The 22,209-nt window shown below is 39.5% G+C and overlaps 1 long non-coding RNA gene across 1 annotated transcript in view; it reads left to right on the forward strand.

Annotated features, from left to right (window-relative positions):
* Positions 1–12,108, forward strand: part of LOC129211547 (uncharacterized) — a 13,752-nt gene extending 1,644 nt beyond the window's left edge. Inside the window, exons 2-3 of the long non-coding RNA XR_008578860.1 lie at positions 5,964–6,100; positions 11,890–12,108. This is a non-coding gene — a long non-coding RNA (uncharacterized LOC129211547). The remainder of the gene's footprint in view (positions 1–5,963; positions 6,101–11,889) is intronic.
* The last annotated feature ends 10,101 nt before the right edge of the window (positions 12,109–22,209 follow it).

The raw sequence follows: 22,209 nt of genomic DNA on the forward strand, positions 1-22,209 counted from the left end.
TCTTACAAACCATGTAATTTGGCAAAGATGTCTCATTTTCCTGTTGAAACGCACATGCAGAAAGTTAAAATTGGATGCTGTTCCCAAAGACCTGAAAGCATCTCACTGTTCTGCAGAGAAATCCTCTCATTTCAAAGCAGCTATTCACCAATCTAATCTCAAGGATATTCCCTGCGATATCCTCTGGAGCAGGTGTCCCTTATTTTTCTATAGCAGTAGGGGCATAACTCCTTGGATATCAGGGTAGTTCATAGCTAAAACTAGCTGGAGAAGTGGAATCGTCCGTGTCCTCAAACACCAGATGGGAAGGATGGTGTAACTGCTACAGTACTAAGTAATACCTTGGGAGATGGGAATTAAGTGCTTGGATGTCCCAAGCTTTCCTTCACATCCTTGGATAGATTGACCCTGCCAGAGTTTGGACACTTAATCTATTGGCACCAAGATGTTGTTACCTGTGGTGAATGGAAACCTAAGAGTTGGTAAGGATGCCAGGGGTCCATGTAGTCTGACCTGTCTTCAGCGGTGGCTGTAAGTATGAGGAAGAATAAGAGCATGAGGAATGTATAGTTTTGATAGTTTTGCCCTGATACAGTCCTATTTTCTAACTGTTCTCAGCTTAAAGCTTAAGCACTTGTAGCTGAGGCTTTCATTTTTGTAAACTCACGGTATTAATGCAAGTATTTTACCTGTGAGTATTTTGAGACTGGAGTTGCTTCTTGCCATAGAAGAGGACAGAATCTAGCCTAGTGGATCTCAGAGTGCACCAGAAGGTAATATTTATTGTCATAATATTAAGATGCAGAAATATATATTTGTCACATTTCTAAGGGAAAGAAATCAGTCTTCCCAAGAGGGCACCTGCTTTGAGCATTGCAAGTAGCTGCCTTTCCAATTACCCCTCATAAATTTATTCCCACTTAAGGATTTATTCTGTCTCTCCTTTCACTGACCAAGTTCTCACAGAGTTTCCAAGGGCTTGAGACACTGAAAACCATAATTCAACACTTGGGAAAGTGCAGTTAGTCCATGCAGCTGTGCTGCATGAATAAAAGGTATTCACCAAGGAAAAGATGGCTCTAAGACAGTACCCTTCAAAGACAAGCTTGGGGTTTGGTTTCCTCCAAAGCCATTTCTCATGCCAAAGTGGCTACTATTGCATTAATCTCGGTAAAGTATGATTAGCAAGTTGCACATTTCTGTGAAATAGAAGCCCAACACAGGTAGCATTTGACAATTTGCTGTGCTTCATGGAAGAGTGATCAGTTGCCACATGATAGGTTAACAATTCATGTCAGGTTTCATCTGTAGTTCCAGGGTTCAACCCATTCATGGCAACACGTGTTGACGCAGTACCCTTCCTCTGTCACATTTTCATCCATCAGTGGCCTCTCAGTCATATTCTGGCTCCACTCATAGCCTAAAAAAATACTAACAAAGCACCATGAACCAGATCAGAGAGCCCATCCAGGTTTTAAATAAGACAGTCAGAAAATCTTATTTTTCAAGAGATTCCCAGTGCAGGCCTAAAACCAGTTATGTGAATCTAAGTAAGTGTGGTAGAGTAGAATAGCTGAATGAATTTATGAAACCAGGGCAGCCCCCTGAGCACTTGGTCTTGGGGACACGTCTATAACCTTGCTGAGCAGTAGCTAGCAAATTCTGTTTATCCTCTGGGCATGCAATAATTGGGTGCAGTCAGGCCCAAGAGATAGTACCTGTCAAATGCTGGAGAGCACAGTACAAGTACAGGTTCCTTGTTCAGATGTGGAGTATGAACTAATTTGAGTGTAAAAACAAGTGGCATCCCTAAACCCAGATCCTTTCCGGTGAATGCAGCCTAGAAATGTGTGACAAACAGATCCTTAGCCAAGGACCTGGAAAGTCATTGCTTGTGTATTACCAGGATACATACAGTAAGTGGAGATGGTATTCACATGATGAATAGCTCTCATTTCATTTGGTTCTGAACACTTGGAAGGTGCTTACTTTGTATTTGGATTTTGCCAATTTATTAATTTACTTTTACCTTAGCCAGACTAAAGGAGCAGAAAGTTTGCCTTAACTGGATATCTTGGCTTGCATTAGATGGAAAACATGAAGATGAGCTTCTCGGGTTGCAGAGCTCAGAAAATGGGGTACATGGAATATACATGAAATGCTCTGCACTCTCTGTTATGCCTTCCCCAATGAGAGTCCTGGATACACTCTTACTGCCAAGGCAGACAATTGATTTAATGTCCCAAGCACAAGATCTGTGCAGCTAAATCAAAGTCTCCCTCCTGATCCCTCTTTTACATCAGCTCTGCCCTTTCTCAGATGGCATTTCCATCTTTGAGCTGGGGGATCTCTCCCTTGCAGCTCCTTCCCTGTAGCAATTCACGTGAAGCTGAATCCTGTCATTAGTTCAAACTTTTCTTATGAACCTTCCCATTGCTTAACAGGAAGCATGCATATTAGCCATCAGGTGTTAACTTTCTTTCCAGTAATTTCTCACTAACTTGTTGACATTTTACTTTCTTCTAAAGTTACCAAATGTATGGCTAGCCATAAGCTGCAGTAGCCAACCACAAAATCCAAATAACAGAAACAATTCTTTATTAATGTCCTTATTTTACACTCTACCAGATTCAATCACCATCTACATTATTTGCCAGATTTACATAGATGTAATTTTTCTGCGAGTGCTTTTTGACAAGGAGAACCTCCCTGGCTAAGACAGCTGCTTAAGGTTTAAGCAGCTAAGGTTTAGGTCTGCACTCCAGTAAATTACTTCAAGGTATCCAAAGGATAATGGGGAGGCTCCTTTATTTTACTGCATGGGCTATGTTGGAAACTGGTAGCATAGCTATCTCAGGAGAAGATGTATTTTCCAGGACCTTGTGATGGCAGCAGCTGAAAAGCCTTGTAATTCAAAAGCAGCATGTAAATAGGGTAAAAGTCCTACCTAGCCCAGGGCAAATTCACACTGACTTGAGTCTTCCCAAAGGCATCTCCAATCAGCATGGATAAAATGCCTGAAATTGATTTAAGAAAAGAAATTGGTCATTTAAATACTCTTTACATTCTGTTAAAATCAGGTACACAAAAACTTGAGCACACCTGCCATTTCTGGGTGTGAACACCTCACGTGTGAGCTGTCTGCCTCCCTGCCTCCAAACAATGTTCCTCTTAGGCAGCCTGAGATGCTCAAACTGCATTACTACCATTTTATTCCATATAGCTAAGAGGACCTTGATACAGAAACAGATGCACACTTGCAGAAGACAGAGATGAGGTAATTGAATACAGGTCTTTTCTAATGCTCTCTTTGCTTAGGCGTGCTAAAGGCAGCTCTACCCAGTCATAATTTTACTGGATTCTGTGTATGACACTTCAGAGACATCTATTTGAACTCACTTATTAATTATTTCCAACTTTGCTTTTCCAGCAAAAATAATACTGTACTTTCTCTCTTTTCTGCTTGTAAGCTTTGGAATGACGTATTCTAGCCAAAGGAATAATACACAAATCCTACCAGAGTGTACATGCACTTCTTGAGATTGTTCTTGAAGTTCTCTGGCAAAAAATGCCCTGGATTTAGGCATCAAAATGCACTTCTCATAACATAATTCTCTGCCATTTTCTAAGTGAATGCATTTTCCACACTCTTGGAGATAGGTGCCTCATACTGTTTTGACTAACCTGAGCATGGTAGACAAGAGTCTGCAAAAGTACGTTCTTCAAAGTAATACCAAGCTTGGCAAGCTGAGGCTGGGCCGTGTCATCACTGCAGAGCTGCTGTAGACTTTTTTATTTATTTTGCTCTAAATTTCCCCTCCCTACTCAAAAATCACTCCTTTGACATTTTGGTGATGATCATATATGGGGAGCCTGAGTGTCCCAGCCTGAGAAAGCAACTCACTGGCAGGTTCTGCTAACCTGGGTGCAAACCACTGTGGTTAGCTCCAACCCAGCGAACGCACAGAACAGCAGTGATAGAAGTAGCACAGGTACTCAGCAAACTAGGAGCAAAGCTCCAGCTCTGCAGGAGGGATTTAAGTTTTGACCGTAAGTTTATATCTATGTTCTAGTACCATCCTCAGTTTACACCTGCTGCTTTGTGTACCATGAAGTTTAGGACACAGTTCAAATAAAAAGTATGGCACCTGTGTAATGTGTGGCATGAACCTGTTATAAACTGACTTCTTAAGCGTAGCTTACACCAAAAAATGTTGTAGTGACTTGCCCTGTGCAGACTTTCACTGGATGAGCGTTACCTGCACCACTTTATGATTGGGTCATCATGACTTCATGATTCGGTCATCACAGACAGCCTGGGGAAGCCTTTGGTATCTCTTTCCAGGAAAGGGCAGGGTGTCGAAGGAGAGAAAAATTAGATTTGTGCACTCTGGCCAGGCTGGGGTCCTGTCACCGCTCAGTATTTCCTCCATTTGGCTTGGAAGTATTTTCTGTGAGTTGGGAGGCAGAGGCAGCATTCACAAAACAGAGTAGGAAACTATGCTGCTGTCTTGCTCTGTGTGTAGCGGCAAGGGGCAGCCTCAAGGAGAGCCTGGGTGGGCTTGTGTTGGATATGGGCTTCCGCTGTAGCTGCCCACACAAGCCATTGCAAGCTTCCCAAACCTTGCAAGCCACAGCTGCCTTATGAGGGAGGAGCAAAACTGGCATCCAGCCCACAACATTAGAAGATTTGGGGCACCCTGTTGTTGCCATTTTAATTTCTGAGGAGGCAGTTCGCCTTGACACTTACTTCTCTTCCTACCTCCTGCTGGTTTTTTTTTACAGTCCTGACATCCTGAAAGCAATATAAACTTTGCCAGGTTAGTCAGGCTTTTGAGAAGTCTAGATTTAGCTAAAGCATTTCACAGCACTCCCGGCTGAACTTAACCATTCACCAGGAAACTCTGCTGTGCTTAGGAATCACCATCATTCTGAACAAACACAGATGGAATTAGCATTCTTTCAATCCAGTTCCATAAAAAGCTTCAAGAGCTCAGTTTCAAATGACTGAAGTCATTTCCGTCAAATCTGGCTTGGCATTAGATCTCAGCAAGTTGCAAAAAAATACACAGAACTGAAATGTTGAAGTGTGAAAAGAAATTGATTCCCTGTCAAGTTATCTTGCAGATGTGCACAAAATTTTACTGCAGCATGCACCCTGACTTTCGTGCATGATTTTAACACATGTTGAAAGCTAGCTATATGGATGTGACTCAAACTTTTAAAACTATGCTTCTCCCTGCAAAAACCACACATGGAAAACTTTGGTCCTACAGGATTTTACTTGGAAATTTCATTTTCATAGTTTGGATTTTTTTTCACATCTGTGACATATCGGGAATAAAGCAGAGTGTGTGAAAGAGAGCTTATATAATGGAACTTGTAATTCACATTTAATTAGACAGTAGCAGGATCTACTGCTCCCACTCTGATACAAAGGATTCAGAAGGCAGTATATAAAACATACGATGATTTCTCAGAACATTACTGATATTCCTAAGAATAAATCATATCTACAGCTCTGCTGATGTGAAATACAGAGCTTATCCAATAGTCTGTCCAGCATCATCTTCTGTACCTTGGTATGATTTACAGCAGTGTTGATACTTCAGGCATCTGGTGATATAAAAAACAGAGCAAGGTGTTTTCTGAATGTCTTGGGTATTTCACACTTCTGTTGTGTACCTTTGTCCTCTTGGGAAAGTGATGGGGTTAGAGACTTGTGTAATTGTTTTAAGGAATGTTTTTCAATATTGGATTAACCAGCTGAAATCCACGTAGTACTCAAAAGTACCAGCTATTTCAATGGTCAGAGCACTGTGATCCTCTCACAGATCATAGTTTCAGGCTGTATTTTTAGCAAAAGACTAAATTATTAAATGTCCTCCTAACAATTTATAGATTTAAGTAGTTTAAAGAAGGCGAGAGGGTCACAGTTTTCTTTATTTCCTCTCCCTTTCCAGGAGCCAGGAAACAGGAGGAAGATGGACCATGGGAGAGAACAAGCTGTTTCCTGTTTTACAGCTGCTGCCACTGTTTCCAAAGCTTTAACATCTCCAGGTCAGAGGGAGCGGCTTGCTGCTGCACTGCTTCAGCACAGGTGAGTCTGTCTCAAAATAACTGGGACAGAGGGACAGTTTCTATTACCTACATATGTTTCAATTACTGTACTGGTTTCTTTACTGTACCTAGAAGAGCTCTACAATAAGGCACATGCAGATAATGCTATTAAAAGAGAAATCAGTCACCATCATATTATCAGAGGGTGCGTACCCTCTTCATGCTTCCTTTGAAAGAACAACTTCAGTTATTTTTTTAAACGTTGTTCCTTAAACATTAGAAATATTTTTCCCTCAAAAATAGCAGAGAATCAAGTGTGGGGTGTGTGTGTGAAAAAGAGAGTATTTGTCCACTTGTTGACATCATTTATTTCTTTAAACTTTGTAACATAGCATGTGAGGTGGGTTACTGCATTCAGAAGCATTTTACCCTCAAGAAGTGAAGGTTCACAATTTGGTTAGATCCCAAATGGCTGACTTGGATGACTGACACTTCCTGACTGAAGTGTTAGGTAGTATAATGAAATTTCAAGGCAAAGAAAAACACTAACAGAAAAACACAAATTCTGCAGTTGCAAAAGAAGTAAAATCTTGACAGCTAGGTCTCAACCCAACATTTACGATACAATTACAAGGTTCATTAGTCAAGCAAAAGTCCTGCTCAGGTAACACTGCATAGAAAGTACTGGACTGGTTTCCTGTGGCAGTTTCTCTTCACTGGACACCATCATAACATCATGGAGATTTTATTTTTTTCACCAAGAGAAGCAAGGCTGTTACTAGAATAACAAAAAATCTACATTCAGAACAAAGAGGAAAATGTGGTCTGAGCTGGACATGCTTTGCAAATGGTGCACAACAAACAGAGGTTTGGCTATGTTTTCCTTAATAACAAACAATTAAATAAAACAGCATTGTTGTTGAATATAGCCATTCATTTATCCAAGGACAACATCCTTTCTCTTTCGGCAGGTGGAATGACTGTAATCTATTTTCAAAGGAAGAATGGTGCAATTGCCCGTTTGATATTAGTAATTGAGCACTTTGCCTGCACAATTCAGGGATCGTCTTTTGTGTGGGTCTAGCCAAGATGTTACTAAAGAAAATAGTAGTATTTCAGTGTGGTATTCTTGAAAGGTTCGAGCCTACCTGATCCAGCTAGCTGAAAGGTTACACGCTGTGCTGATCATGGTAGCTGAGCACCACTAAAGTCAAGATGACCATTCATATTAGTTAGGCTTTTGGAGAACAGGGCCTTATAATTTCCCAAAGGAAATCTCACTATTTAGCTATCAGAGTTTTGCTATGTTGTGGCAATTTTTCTGCTCACAAAGGAACCTTTCATTATCATGGTAAACAATAACAGATTGAAGCAAAACTCCCAAATATCCTGCTTCTTGGGAAACAAGCATAAATGCTTCACAAACAATTTGGGGGGCGGGAGGAGAGAAGAAAAGGTCTGCGAAGCTGCAGTCGGCGTTATGGTCCAGCAGGGGGGTAGGTGGAGAATCTTGCATGGGTGCTGACTGCTGGACAAAGCTTTTATTGCTATGAGCAACCTAGGGTCCGGGCAGCCTGACTGACCGCACTGACCCAAAGGAAAGCAGGATTTCTGCAAGCAAAGAGAATAGAGCTCAGATCTACCCACCCTAATTTATCCTACTGGCTTCAGTGGGGCAAACTGACAGACCGAGGCAAGGATCCTGCTAAATAATCTCCAAAATGATATTTTGCATTTCAGTAGTATTTTCTGGGAAAGTCTGGCCTACGTGGTACAAGCCTTTTTTGTTGTTGTGTTTTACTTTGTTTTTCCCAGACGTAACTCTTTGACATGTGTAGGGCACCATGCCATGTGTGTCATATCTTTTCTGCATGTGATCTATAGGTCTGTAAAATACCCCTGTTTTTCACAGGAAGGGATAGTAATCTAGTAACATCCAGTAAAAGCAGGATTGGAAAAATCTTTCAAGATTAAATACTCCTTTACTGAAAATTAAATAACTTAAATTCTGGAAATTCTTTCTATTTATGAACTAGAACTATCACAGAAAACCATTAGCATTTATTAAAATTCCTCTGGAATTTTTTTGTTCACCAGACTATGGAAAAAAAAAAATTCTAGTTGTTCCTGATATGAATAACCAAAAAGATGTATTTACTTCTGTGTACCAATTTCTTACCAACAGTGCTCTCCTCTGTTGTTTCCAGAGCCCAAGACACCTGAATGTTTAAGTGCTTATCTATATGACTTCAGCCTTGTCTCATGTGAACGTCTGCCAGGCAGGAACTGGGCTGTCAGCTTCATCCCATCAAAAAGCCTTCCAGTGCCATGAGCTGAAGGCAGGTTCCAATTGTTAAGTCATTTTGGCCTGGGCTGAATTTAAAGGCAGGCTCCTGTAGCTAGCGGAAGTTGCTGGAGGCAACGGCTCAGCAAAAGGCATTAAAATCATATGTCTCATAATTATTCTTTTGACTCAATTACCCATTTAGTCTTTATTTTTATATCCAGTGAAATCTAAGGGCAGCAAATACTGCATAAGGGGAACAAATCCTGTATAATAGTTCTTGTTTTGGTACATTCACTTAGTGGTGATTTATTAAGGGCTGCTGAATAAGCCTGATTAAAATGCATAAACAGTTCTGAACAGTAAACAACCATGTCTAAGGATGAAAAAATGGGACCCACATGCTGTGCATGGAAATTGCCCTTAACAACATGGCCTATTGTTGAACAGATAGGAAGCCAAAGGTTGCTTGTAATCAAATTTGAAGTTTCCCATCACTTATAAAAGCAACACTTCCTTGTGTAAACGTTTCAATTTGTTGTTGTTGTTAAAAACTGCTTCCTGACTTAATCTCTACAGGAACCCACTATTTCTTTGATTGTCAGGTAGAAAGACAATTTCAGATAAGTAACTTTTAGATTTAGACAAAGTAAAATAAATATGTTTAGCCCAAGCGTTCCCGCAGCAATAAAATCTGCCTGTCTTCCTAAGATTAATTAGAAAAAATGACCTGTTGCATCCATTTATTCTCTTCTGAAAATTTCCTCTGTTCTTGCAATTAAAATAATGCAAAATAGCGGAGATATATAGAGCACAGTACAGCAGTGCTAACCCTCCTAACTTTGTATGGCAGCTAGAAGATCCCTGCAGATTTTTTATTTTTCCCTTGATTAACAAGGTTAATTAATTACAGAAATTTTCACATTAAATATCTGATTTAATGTACACTAAAAAATTATAGTCTTTCATTGTCAGGGCGGCTTTGAGTCATGCTTAGAGCAAACATAGGTATATTTCAAAAAATAAAAGTTGCTTTTTATTACTTTGAGAAGTACAGCTTCAGAGCAAGGAAATCCAAGTGCTAACTGAACTATAAATGCTATTATATTTCCCTCTGGACACAGCAGGAACTGTGCTAGAGGCTTCCAGCGAGCCAAAATTTCACCCACTGCATCTGAGGTCTCTGAACAAAATGATGTCTCCCTAACATTGTTAAAACTTTTTTTTTTCCCTGTAGCAAATAGGAATAAATTGTATTTAACTATATCCTCATGTATAACACATGATTCTCTATTATCTGTCATCTTTGAAAGGTCCTAGAGAATTAGAGGTCCCTAACAACTGGAGACATCCCCAAAAAGGGCAAGCTGGGGAACTACAAGAACCAAGGGAACCTTGTGAGATTCAGCAAGGACAAATGCCAAGTGCTGTCCCCAGGAGGGGAACAGCCGCCCAGGCTGGGGGGCAGCTCTGTGGGAATGGCCCACCCTGGGGACCCGGTAGGCAGCAAGAGCAGCCAGCTGCCTCATGAACAGGGATGCAGCGTTTGGACTGTAGGAAGGGATCATTACCCATTTCTCAGCACTTATTAGACCACATCTAGATACTGCATCCAATTTTGAGCCCACCAATGCAAGAAAGAGATTGACAAACGGGAGTGGGTTCAGCAGAGGCCCCCAAGCTGATTGGGGACTGGAGCACTTGCCCAGTGAGGAGGCTTGTTCAGCCTGGAACAGACACAGCTTCAGGGGGCAACCAGCAGCCCCCCAGTACCTATGGGGAGGTTAGCAAGAAGAGTCGGGCTCCTCACAGCAAAGCATGGAGAGAGAAAAAGAGGCAACAGGCATAAATTGAAACAAGAGGCATTCAGACGGGATAGAAGGAAAAACGTTTTTCCCTTGAGGATAGTCAGGCAGTGGAAGAGGCTGCTCATACAGGCTGTGCAGTCTCCATCCCCAGAGGTTTCCAAGACCCAATTTGATAAAGACCTGACCAGCCTGGTCTGAGCTGAGAGATGTCCCTGCTTTGAGCAGGAGGTTGGACTAGAGACCTCCTGTGGTCTTTCCAGCCTGAATTATCCTATGAGCCAATTTTAATATTCAGGAACAAAGCTCCTGACGAAAGGTCTGTGTAAACTATGATGCAACATCAAACCAATTTTTAATAATGTTGTAACTGGGAATTTTCCATGTAGTAGGCTTCAGAATGTATATTGGACCTCAAGAGAGAGCTGCCTGAGCTGAGAGAAGGTCGTGAAGAAAGAATATTCCTAGGTCTTCCTAGAGAACCTCTACAGCCCTTACTTACAGGTCCTTATACTGCAATAAGACTAGGATCCACAAAACCTCAAGTCCTTCTGTATTTAGGCATCTTCTGGGTAAAGATTGTAAGCTCCTATTTTTGCAGATACCCTTTTTTAGACCAAAATACTGGTTTTTTTATTTCATATGTCACAGGCCATGGCACTTAAGCTGAGCACAGTGAAGACTAGGAGGTCTGTGGGGCAGGAGAGAAGACATTAAGAAAAGCCCCACTCTGCGACGTGGGGATGAGTCCTCATGTTCTACTCTGGCATTGCTTCTAGGTTTTGCATCAGCTGGCCCGAGGCTGCCTAGCTATACACTTGGCTAAAGCATAAAAAATGAGTATTGTCTTTGTCACTGAATGTATTTTGGCTAAAAGAGGCCCTAACTACTGTATCTAATTTTAAGGTTTTCCATCCATTATACCCACCCTTCCAGAGATGGAAAACCAAACCTACCCATGGGGTCCAGTGAAGGCTTAGGCATGGGATGGACACTGGGGTGCTGACCTCTGCCTTGGGGGGTGACTGACTCTCCTGGGCCGTGGGAGATCTCAGAGCTCATGGGGTGTTTAACTGTTGAAAATACAGGTTTTGTAGTTGCCCAAAAGCTGGCGAGAAGTCTGGTCGTGCCAATGCCATAGACACAGGGTCCTGTAATTGTACTTCAAAGGTTATGTCTGATGAGGATCTGGTTGAAAGCATATGATTAAAATTTCCAGGGGTTTATGTTGGAGCTAATTGTAGCTAGAATGATTATAGCCAGTAGGAGGGTACTTACGTCTTTGGAGATTAACTATATTATAAGCAGTATGAAGCAGCAATAGTATTTTTCATCCTAACCACAGAGATACTCAGGGTTTATGAAGTCAAATATAAAAATGAAAGTTCTCTCTCACCTTTGTTTTGGGTCTTACCCAATTTGAGCATTTGACTTAGAAAATTCATAAGTCAAAATTAGTGAAAAGATCATTATCTATTTTAGAAACACTTCTTTTCAAATTAGAATAGTGCTCATTCTCTCAGTGTACCGATGGCTTTTTCCTGACATGGAACACTATTTCCAGCATGTGTTAATACTGTTAAGCTTTCACTTAAGATTAAGGTTATACCTTAAATGTTTTGAGAGTGATGGGATTCAGAGTATCATGGGGTGCAAGTCTATGTGCATAAAACTGTGCTGTGGTGAAAATACAGGATTGCATATAAGAAATCTTCTTTTTCTTCTTTTCATACCTGACAGGTCGGCATGAAAAGAATTGTTTCTGTAGATTAGAAGCTCCTCAGATGAGAGATATGCTCTGTTATTACCTGCACTCGATGTCTTTTGCATTCTTCACTTGTCTGCTTTTAATGTGCTGCCAAATTAGCATACCAAGCTGTAGATGTTAATTTAAATTTTGCTTTCCAAGCAAACAAATAACAAAGCTATTTCCTTCCCCATATTTTTACAAGTATCAAGTGATGTGTTTGAATTTCTCTTATTACTCTAAAAAACTTTTACTGATTATTTTCACAGAAATGCAAGAATAAATTTTGACAATAAATGCGATCTAAGATACATTACTTTAAAATATCTGTCTTTTCCAATACTTTCACCAATTAATTTTCTTTCTTTTCACTAAAATTCAGCCTTACGATTTTTTTTCTGCCTTGCACAAATGCGCATCTGTTATGGAGTGTTTATATATTACTGGAAAAAATGCTATACCTAATTACAATTCTTATGACATCCCTCAATTTATATCCATTTAATACATCTTTCTTATTTCATTTAAGGAACCATTTTTCCACAATGTCACCATCAATACCGCATTTGATGATGTTACACATCAATCTTTTATGTGATGCTAAATCAAAAAGCTTCTTTGTAGTCAACTTCGGATGTCTCCTACTTCACACCTGTCAGTTTTTATTGTCTTTCCCATGAAGAAGTTAATCACGTTAGTTAAACACAATTTTCCGTTTATATATCCATGCTGACTAGTGCGTATTGGTTCAGATGTTTCCTTATCTTTCAAAATAATTACTGAAACATTTTTTGTGTTTTGGGGGTTTTTTTCAATGTAACAAATCATACCCAGGTATTATGTATTTGGGAGGAGATGGGTTGACTGAGACACTGGGCCAACAGGGAAAAAATATTTAGGAGATATCCTAATGTTACAAAGAGATGTAATTGCCAGGGAATGGCCCTCGTACATGTTTACCATGTTATTTAACCTATCACTGTTTGTTAGTCTGTCTGTCCTATTTACATAAACTTTGATTCTGTAAGCACATTACTGCACACAGTAACTCCTATTTAACCCCTCTTCTCAGGTCATTGAAATAGAAGTCAAAAGGACATGATAAATTACTCAATTAAGGTAGATTGTAATCTAACCAGGTATTTGCATAGCACCTACTCCCTTGTATACAATTACTTCTTCTCTTCTTTCTTCCCCACACACTCATGTACTTTAAATGTCTTATTTTTCTACTCCACAGAAGAATGAATAACATCTCAATGGTACCATATAAGAACCATTTGCTTTTCATTATTAAAGTCATTACAGCTAGTCAAACACTTGCTGACAAAATGTTTTGGGTTGGAAAACACTCATTTGAAAATACCACAGTAATTTTTGTCTACAAGTTCATTAACAAAACTGAAACCTTACATTTTGTTACTATTGTCACTTGGGTTTGATGTTAAAATTCCGAGTAATCGCTCTCATCAAAATGAAACAGTAAAATCATCTACATGTTTCAGGGGCAACACTTACCTGAAATTTCTCTTTGTCGGAAATGATAATGTCCCCAGTTATTATTACAGTTGGGAATGCAATTTCAAAAGGTCAGAAATTGTGATTGTGAAATAGATTACTTGCAGGGTTTATGGCTATGTGGTTTTCTGACTGTCCTCATGACAGCCTCAACAGGAGGGACGGTTTTTATTCTCAAGCTACTTGAAATATAATATTGCTGGTCACCACTACAGGATCTTTTCTTTGACCCTTCCAGGCAATACCTCATCAGCTGCTGACAACATGGGGTTTTTTTTACTGTTGTGTCTAATTTACAAAAATGTTACTCTGTTTTGATTCAAAATCCAGTTACCTCTTTGTTTTTTTCCTAGATATCAAACCCATAGCTGTACTTGAGTATGTTTTCATAACTCCGCTTGAAGACGCATTTGTAATATCCTAGCCCTTATTAGACCCCTGCCCAACCTTTGCACCTCATGCAATAAATCTCTCCTTCTTTTCAGATCTCATGCAATCACCCTTTTCTTTGGTCTTACTTCAACCCACCTTTATGAATTTTTTGCCATTTGATACCACTTTAGAAGGCCTACTACTCTTATATCATTGTACAGGATCATTCCATTGTATGGGGTTCTGTTGAATTTCCTGTATGATCCTTTATAGGTGCTGTACATCTGGTTTGTTTTTTGTAAAGGTAACACTAGAAAACATAAATTTATTTTACAGCTATTCTAGTTGTCCTATTAGTTATCCTAATTGATGTTATTATATTATACTTACTATATTATATTACTTTTACATTATCAGTGGTAATATAATTGGAAGTCTAGAGATCAGCTGTTCATGGTCCATTGTGCAAAGAGCTGTATATGCAAATATAAAAATCGATGAGAGTTTTATTTAGCCATAGGTACATTATGACTATTCACTGATAGCACTTAGAAACCTCAATTTCTATTTCAAGTAAGTCTGAAGAAAACTTTGAAGTTGAGCAGTACTATCAGATAGAGCACGGACCCTTGAAACGCAGCAATGAGGGTCCAATGCTATTTGTAAGATTTTAATACATTATTCCTTTATTTCTTGCACCCATGGTGGTGCACAGCAGGCACTCCTTTTTAGCTTCTGCCGTCTCACCAAGGACTTGTACTTAGGCACCTGGGAGTAAAATTCTGGTGAACACAACAGAACCCAGAGTGAAGATGCAGCTTATTTTTTATCTAATATAAAAATATTATCCTGAAAAATGCTGAAAGAATAATGTTACACACAGCTTCTGCCTGTTTAAGAATGCCAATAAATCCATACGGGAAACATTAAAATCGTCAATGACCTACTGGTGATTTTTATGCTACAATTTATCTAACAAGCCTTCAAGCCATATAATTTTGCTGTTAAAGAGCAGTGACTTTTACTGGAGTCAGTTCAATTAACTGCTGACTTAACTTTTCCTCTGTGTTGTAATTAAAAACAATGGCAGCTGGAAGAAGTGTTTCTGCATTTGTTTGTTTGTGCTGCTTCTGAGAGAACAAAGTGAAAATCCCAGATTATTAATGTGATAGCTTCAGGAGCCTTCCTGTTTACAGTGTCTTGACCATGTCTCAGACTAAATATATTTGGAGGCCAAAGGCCAAAATCCTAGGCCACAATCAGATATTCACTGCAGAAATGACACTTGTTTGAATGCCACTGCCCTTCCATGCCCCCTTTCTCTGCATCCCCAAAGTGGAGATGCCAAAACAGATTGTGTAAAGGGCTCTGCTTCTTCCTGAATCCAAATATCAGCAATATCAGATAAATTTAATGGGCTGTGAAGACCTGTTTAGGAAATATTCAGTGCCTTTGCAGTGAAGGAAGCATGAGTCCTCACATGAGCCGTTTTGGATACGTTGCTGTTTGAGGCTATGTTGAAATTGCTGTTAACTGGTTTTGTGTTTTGTCCTTTGGCCCTCCCACTTGTCGAAGGGACTGAAGTTGTATGTGGCTGCTTATCTTCAAAAATTCCCCATTTGTGCTGCATGTGACCCAGACGACCAGTGGTTCCTTCCCTTTTCTACCACCTCACCTAATTGCATCTTTCTCAGCATCTGCCTTCACTCTTTCAATTGCCTTTGAATAAGGCACAGAATTTTCCATTGGCCTCTTCCTTCCCGCTCCCTCATAATTCCTTTCAAAATTATATTAACTGTTTTGGCTTAGTTAAAGGTAAGCTGAGATGAGACAGTTGGGGGCTGGAGCTAAGGAACTCTGAGAGTTATAATCTTATGAGTTGAGGTAATACATGGAGATGGCATAGTAACTAAAAAATAACCAAATTGTGGCTGTGGAAATCCCAGGATTTTGCTTCGTAATGGCTCTCAAACAAGCAGGATACAGGCTTTTCTATGTTAGGCATGACCATGGATAAATCACACTTGATTTGCCAGGCAGGGTTCATTGACCAAGGATTGACTTTGAATTTATATGTCAGCAAATGTACAGCATTCCTGCACTGTGCCAGTGACCCAAATCCATTCTGGTGAGTCCAAAGCGATATGGCATTTCCTTAGCAGACTGTGTTGTTTGTATTTATTTTACATTGTATCCACTGACAGCAGCAAATTGACTTACAGGGTAGCTCTTTTTAAAGTAGAAAAATTCCACATTGACTAACAAAACTAGTTTTGCTCACAGCGAAGATACACAGGTGTCATGCAGTGCTATTTTTGTGTTGCTGATATATTAAAACAGAATAACAAACACTTGCCATAAGTTTCTCCATTGATTTCGTAGCATAATGTATATCAACATAAGGGAATAACAGGAATACCCCACCTAGATGCCATATATGTGCAAGCAACAATTTTCTTACTTCAGCTTCCCACACCTGGCAAAACCCGAGGCTGTAGTTATTTTAATGTCAGCTGCCCTTTCTTAGAGCAAAACCTTGCACAGTGAACGTGGGAAATGGCCAGGAATCTAAATACATTCTGATGAAAGGTACCTTATTGTGAAATACCGAAAGTTTGCCAGACAGAATTATCTATACAATTTTCCTGTTTCCCTGAAAAATAAAAAGCCCTTACGGTTTGATGTAAAGTGGGTCCCTGTGATGTGCAAATTTGTTGTTACTGTCTTTACTGAAAGTGTTGGAATTCTGAAAATGATACTGAAGGCTGTTGCCTGGCGAGCTGCCTGCTGCTGCCCAAGGCAATGAGCACCAGCTTTCAAAGAAAGAAAAATGATTTAAAAATCAATACTTCGAGTTTTCATGTCAGAGTCTTAAATACAAAAAACAAAAAAACAGTTTAAAATATGGTCAAGACACTACCTACATCGTTGTGCTTAGAGGCTGAATGCTGCAAAAGCCTTAACAATCCAGTGTCTTATGTAGGGAGATGTTGTATACTGACCCCAAAGCTACAGTGAACTGTGTTATCGTCCACTAATGGCACACAGGATATTTACCAAAGATGCTGACACTTTGTAGAGACAGGTAGACAGGTGGACTACGGCCCAAGAAGAGCAAACTTGTTTTGTTAATGGCAGAAGAGCAGTTCTTTAGTCTTATCTTGGTTAGGGTCAGACTCTGACAGCTTCTGCAGCTTTTGTAGTGCCTTACTCCTTCAGTAACTCAATTGCAATCCAGGAGAAAAGGAGTATTATTCAAGGCAGGTAAACAGAGCAGAACCTGGCCCTCAGTCAATAAGTGATTTGCAGAAAGGTCTTTTAAAAATGTACTGTGAATGACTGTTTACTTGCCTTGAGGCAGCAAACAAAGACAATCTCCAAATCCCACTGTAGCAATTGGCAAATGTAATCCTAGCCAGCTTATTTCAGTTCATTTCAAATACACTGTCCTAAGTGAAATGGGTATTTCAAGGAAGCAAAGTTAAAAGATGCTGGCAAATGAATCTCTGCTACAAAGGCTGAAATGGGGGATTACAAATGAGCGATCCCTTTAGTTAGCCTGCTAAATTGGTGTGCAGGCCTGGAAAAAGAGAACAATGAACACCTCCTGACACCAGGCTGTTTGTCTGGTGAGTATCCCTCAGTGCAAATGTTGGTACTGTGTGAGTATTTTTTGTGTTTCTATAAAGTCCTAATGAGCTCCTTGGGTGAGAGTGAAACCCTTTGCTTTTTCACACTGTGCTCAAGACCCTTAAACTTCATGGGGTCAGGCCTAAAGAAAGGGTAATGGACCATGAGGTCCAGCTTAATAGACCCGATATTAACACAGCAGCAAGAATGTCACCAAATGCAAAGTTTAGGGCAGGCAATGAATGAAGTATTTGTTACACTTAAATAATATACAAAGATTATAACAGAGTAGTAGCACTATATCAATGTCATCACGCGGGACTTTGAAAATCCCCCATGTATGAAATAACTTTGCAATGCATCCTTGTATTATAAACACCACAATTTACCTACATGCCCTAAATGATTAATTACATTAATGTGTGTTAAATGTCATATCTAGCCAATAATATTAATCAGAACCTCTCATTAATCTTGGACCTTGAAAAACCCATGTGTAAAAAAACCCTCTAATCTATCAGATTGCTGTAAGAGACTATTTGCATATGAGAAGGAAAGAGCTTATTCATTCAGTGGCTGACATTCCAGTACTGGTAGATCAATGATTTTATTAGAAAGTAGATGAGATTTCTCACTTTTAGTTTAGCCCTGAAATGCTTATTTGTGCAAATAATGTTTCATCTGACTAATGTAAAGTTAATTGATAACTCATGCTAAATTACGAACCAATGCTCAGCGGCCTGAGCCTTCTTGACTCTAACATTCATTTTAATATGAAACAATAAAGTAGCATGTGCTAATGAAATCCCTAATTAAAGCAAAGGAATAAATAGTTATTCAGGAACACCAGGGATCAGCAATTCAACAGCTTATTTAATAATTATTTAACTTCTCTTCATAGGCATATGTTTGTAAGCCCAGAAGTGCTTAACACTATATTTGAAATAACCCTATATTAAACTTTATTTGTAGATAAGGAGCTTTTATTATTGTCTCCATTTTGTGTTGTTAGAAGAATTAAAATGTACATATAAATAGTGATTTGGTGAGCTTTCTGAAAGGGGCAAAAAGGCATTTCTGAAAAAATAATTTTCCATTGGGCAGAGTTTACTTTCTCTTTTAGTGACTAACTGAGAGCAAAATACTTTCCAATAGTATACTTCAAGGAGCAGCTACTCTATGAGGAGTGTGTATTGTCCCATTGAACTAAGGCCCCACACAGATGTGCTTGAAATGGGAAACAAAAATTAAGCAAAACAAATATTGGTAAATTTATTAATTATATTTAATTTGAGAAAATTAAATTAAAAAATCTTTTTACTTTGAATGAAAGACGTTTTCCCATTTGACGTCATTCTAACCTGGCATTCACCAGTACGTGCTTGCAGGTGATGGGAACGAAGAATGACCCCAACCTGCCTGGGGACTCCCAAGGGACAGGAGGGCTGGTCTCTTCTGTTGGTCAGCAACTGAAAATAATGGAGCAGCATCGACTGCTTTTCTGCCATAGGACAGTTGCAAACACGGTATTTAAAATACAGATTATTTTTTTTTCTTTGTTCTGAGGTTAATTAAAGGTTGATAGGTTGATGGAAACAAGTCCTCTTCCGGGGGTGCCTTTCTTTCCACAGAGACTTTGTGTAGAAACTCGCATGCTGCTGAGCCTTCCCTGAGTTGATCAGGGAGATGATGGGAGATGCTGAGCTGGGCTGGTCCAACATCCAGAGGTGGCAGCAGAAACTTCATAAAACTGTGGTTGTCTCACTGGGGGACTTGGGTGGAGACCTCCCTGTCCAGCACGAAAACTGAGCCCATGACAGTTGTGCTTCTAAAGCCAGCTGATCAGCTTGGCCACATTTCCAGACTTCTCAGGTCTGGACAGCAAGCCAGGCTGTACAATGGAGGAGGAGGTTATGAAAAGCAAAGAGAGAAATTGCTTCCCTGACTTCTGTCATGACTGCTAGAGAAAGATGGGGAACCAAGGTAATTGCCACGGCACTCAAAGAGGGTTAATATTACTAACTTTACTATTTGCTGCCTCTTGCAGAAGAATTCGGTGCTCATCCTCCATTTTTGAAAGTTAATGGTACAACATTTCATTTAATCATTAAAACATCATAAAACATAATAATTCTTTAAATATTAATCATTATTCTTAAATTATTTTGAAGGTTGTCTGTGTTTTAAAATTTTGAACTCAGTGTTCATGAGTAGGGAAGGAAAGCTCGCTGAACTCACGTATTCTAATATGATTTCCCAGACTTTGGTATAGCTCAAAGCTTTGCATGGAGAAGCCCTACATGGCTGAACCTGGCACTTTCCAGTAGCAGCACCGCTGGCAAGTTACCACAAGAACAAGGACACCAGAATTATAGTCAAGAAGGTGACGCTCTGCTAGACCACCATGCTGGATGGAAATGCAGCTCTAGTGCAGGAGTATGCATGTCTGCATCAATTATGAGCTTAAATTTTATCAACACTGAAGTTAAAGTAACATCTTCAGAACATCTTCTCTGACTTAGGACTCTGTTCCATTTTGAATTTGACTCAGACACAAAAAACCAACTTCCTCCCTCTGTCAGTGAGGACATACTCAGAGCTCCAGGACAGTAGGTGCCTTTTTCCCCACTGCAATGTAAGCAAAGTGACCAGAGACTATCAGATCAGATCAGAAGGTGTCGTGGTTTTGGCTGGGATAGAGTTAATTTTCTTCCAAGCAGATGGTATAGTGCCGTGTTTTGGATTTAGGATGAGAATAATGTTGATAACACACTGATGTTTTAGTTGTTGCGAAGTAGTGCTTACACCAAGTCAAGAACTTTTCAGCTTTTCATGCCAGCGAAAAGGCTGGGGGTGCACAAAAACCTAGGAGGGGACACAGCCAGGACAGCTGACCCAAACCGGCCAAAGGGATATTCCGTATCATATGACATCATGCTCAGCACGTAAACTGGGGGCAGTGATCGCTGCTTGGGGACTGACGGGGCATCAGTCGGCCGATGGTGAGCAATTGTTTCTCAGGTACATCACTTGTTTTTCTTGGGTTTTGTTTCTTTCTCTTGTTATTTTCCTTTTCATTAGAATTTTATTGTTGTTATTTTATTTCAATTCAATTATTAAACTGTCTTTATCTCAACCCACAAGTTTTCCCACTTTTACCCTTCTGATTCTCTCCCCCATCCCACCGGGTGGGGGAGGAGTTAGCAAGAGGCTGTGTGGTGCTTAGTTGCCAGCTGGGGTTAAACCATGACAGAAGGAGAACAAAACGACTTTCAAGTTTATCATCTGAGGTTACTTCATACCATCCATGGTTGGCAAACATATGTTGCAGCCTTGAAAGAAAACAAAACCTCTGCAGGATTTTAAGCTTTTTATTGAAAAATTATGAAGCCAGCAATTCAAAGTTAATTAAAATCTGAACCAAACTATTCTAACTTTAGGAAAACTAACTACAATGAAACAATCCAGTTATGAACCAAGCTTAATGAGAATCAAAGTAATTATTGTATAAATAAAATGTTATGAAGTCACAAATTATTTTGAGCAGTGGGTGAAATCATCAAGGAAACACTGCATTAAATCAAGAATTTAAGCAACACAAACTCAGAGGAGGACTTGAAACCAGTTCTCTTAGTTCTTGAACAAGTGGTATGTGAAGTATTGAAATAGGACTATATATGAATATATGAAATATGCCTTAGTTAAAGAGGCAAGTAGGGGTGTTAGGCTTTTCTGTCTTGCATTTTCCACTGGTTAAGCTTAGACAGCTTCCTGCTCATCATTTAGGTCTTCTAGATCACTTTTCAGATGTGATTTCAGGTGGTGGGTTTGAGATGCACTGATTGAATGGGGACCTGTGCTCTGATTTTTAACGATCTGACTCAGACCACACGTCTCATGAAGTTTGGTGTGGATGATGCAGTAAGTAAAGAAAAAGATAACATCTTCAGACCGTATGGTCTTTGGAACATGAGGGTTAGAGCTGTGGCCAGCTAATTTCATTTCTGTTTGATATTTCATACCAGTTTACTTTAATCATGAAGCTCCTCAGGCTAATATGGTATGTGACTTCTCACTGTTCTCACTTGGCCTGAAGACATTGGTGTTTTCCAGAGAAAACCAAGTGTCCCAGGTTTTCTAATTCAATAAGAAAGTACAATCCATACTCAGAGGCATATACTCGACTGGACATAAGTCTAGCATGCAGCAGATGCACTCAAAATATAAAATTCATGAGCTCCAGAAGAAGTGACACCAGAAATTGCTTGTCTGTCTCCCAGCTTCTCTCTTGAGGAATAAAAATCTCTCTTAAGGAATTATAACAATGTGTGCACATATATATATGTATACATATATATGTGTGTGTATTTAAAAAAAATGGAACATACTTAGAAAAAATAATAAACCTTGCAAAATACAGGAATATGAAGTTTATGCATAGTAAGTTTTATTCCAGTTTATATCTCTCTGCCTAGATATGAGGGCCTCACCTATGTGTCCATGCAAGTTTTGAAAAGGAACTAGTCATTTCGAAAACCTATTATATTGTGCAGGGCTCTGAAGAGCAGGAGGATAAACACACTCAGAGTGTCTTACAGAACAGCAGCAGAACATCCCATTCGTAGGTAAGGAATGTGCTTTTATAATGCTTTTTCTCTCTCAGGAGCTATATAACTTCTGAATTATATTTTAACATTTATACTACTACTACTGTTAATAAAATAGTCACTTAGCCAGATGTCACTCCATCTTGCTTCACTGAAAATCAAAAAAATCCATTCTTTACCTGTTTA

This window comes from Grus americana, chromosome 1 (assembly GCF_028858705.1).
Source record: "Grus americana isolate bGruAme1 chromosome 1, bGruAme1.mat, whole genome shotgun sequence".
In the NCBI taxonomy this organism is placed as follows: domain Eukaryota; kingdom Metazoa; phylum Chordata; class Aves; order Gruiformes; family Gruidae; genus Grus; species Grus americana.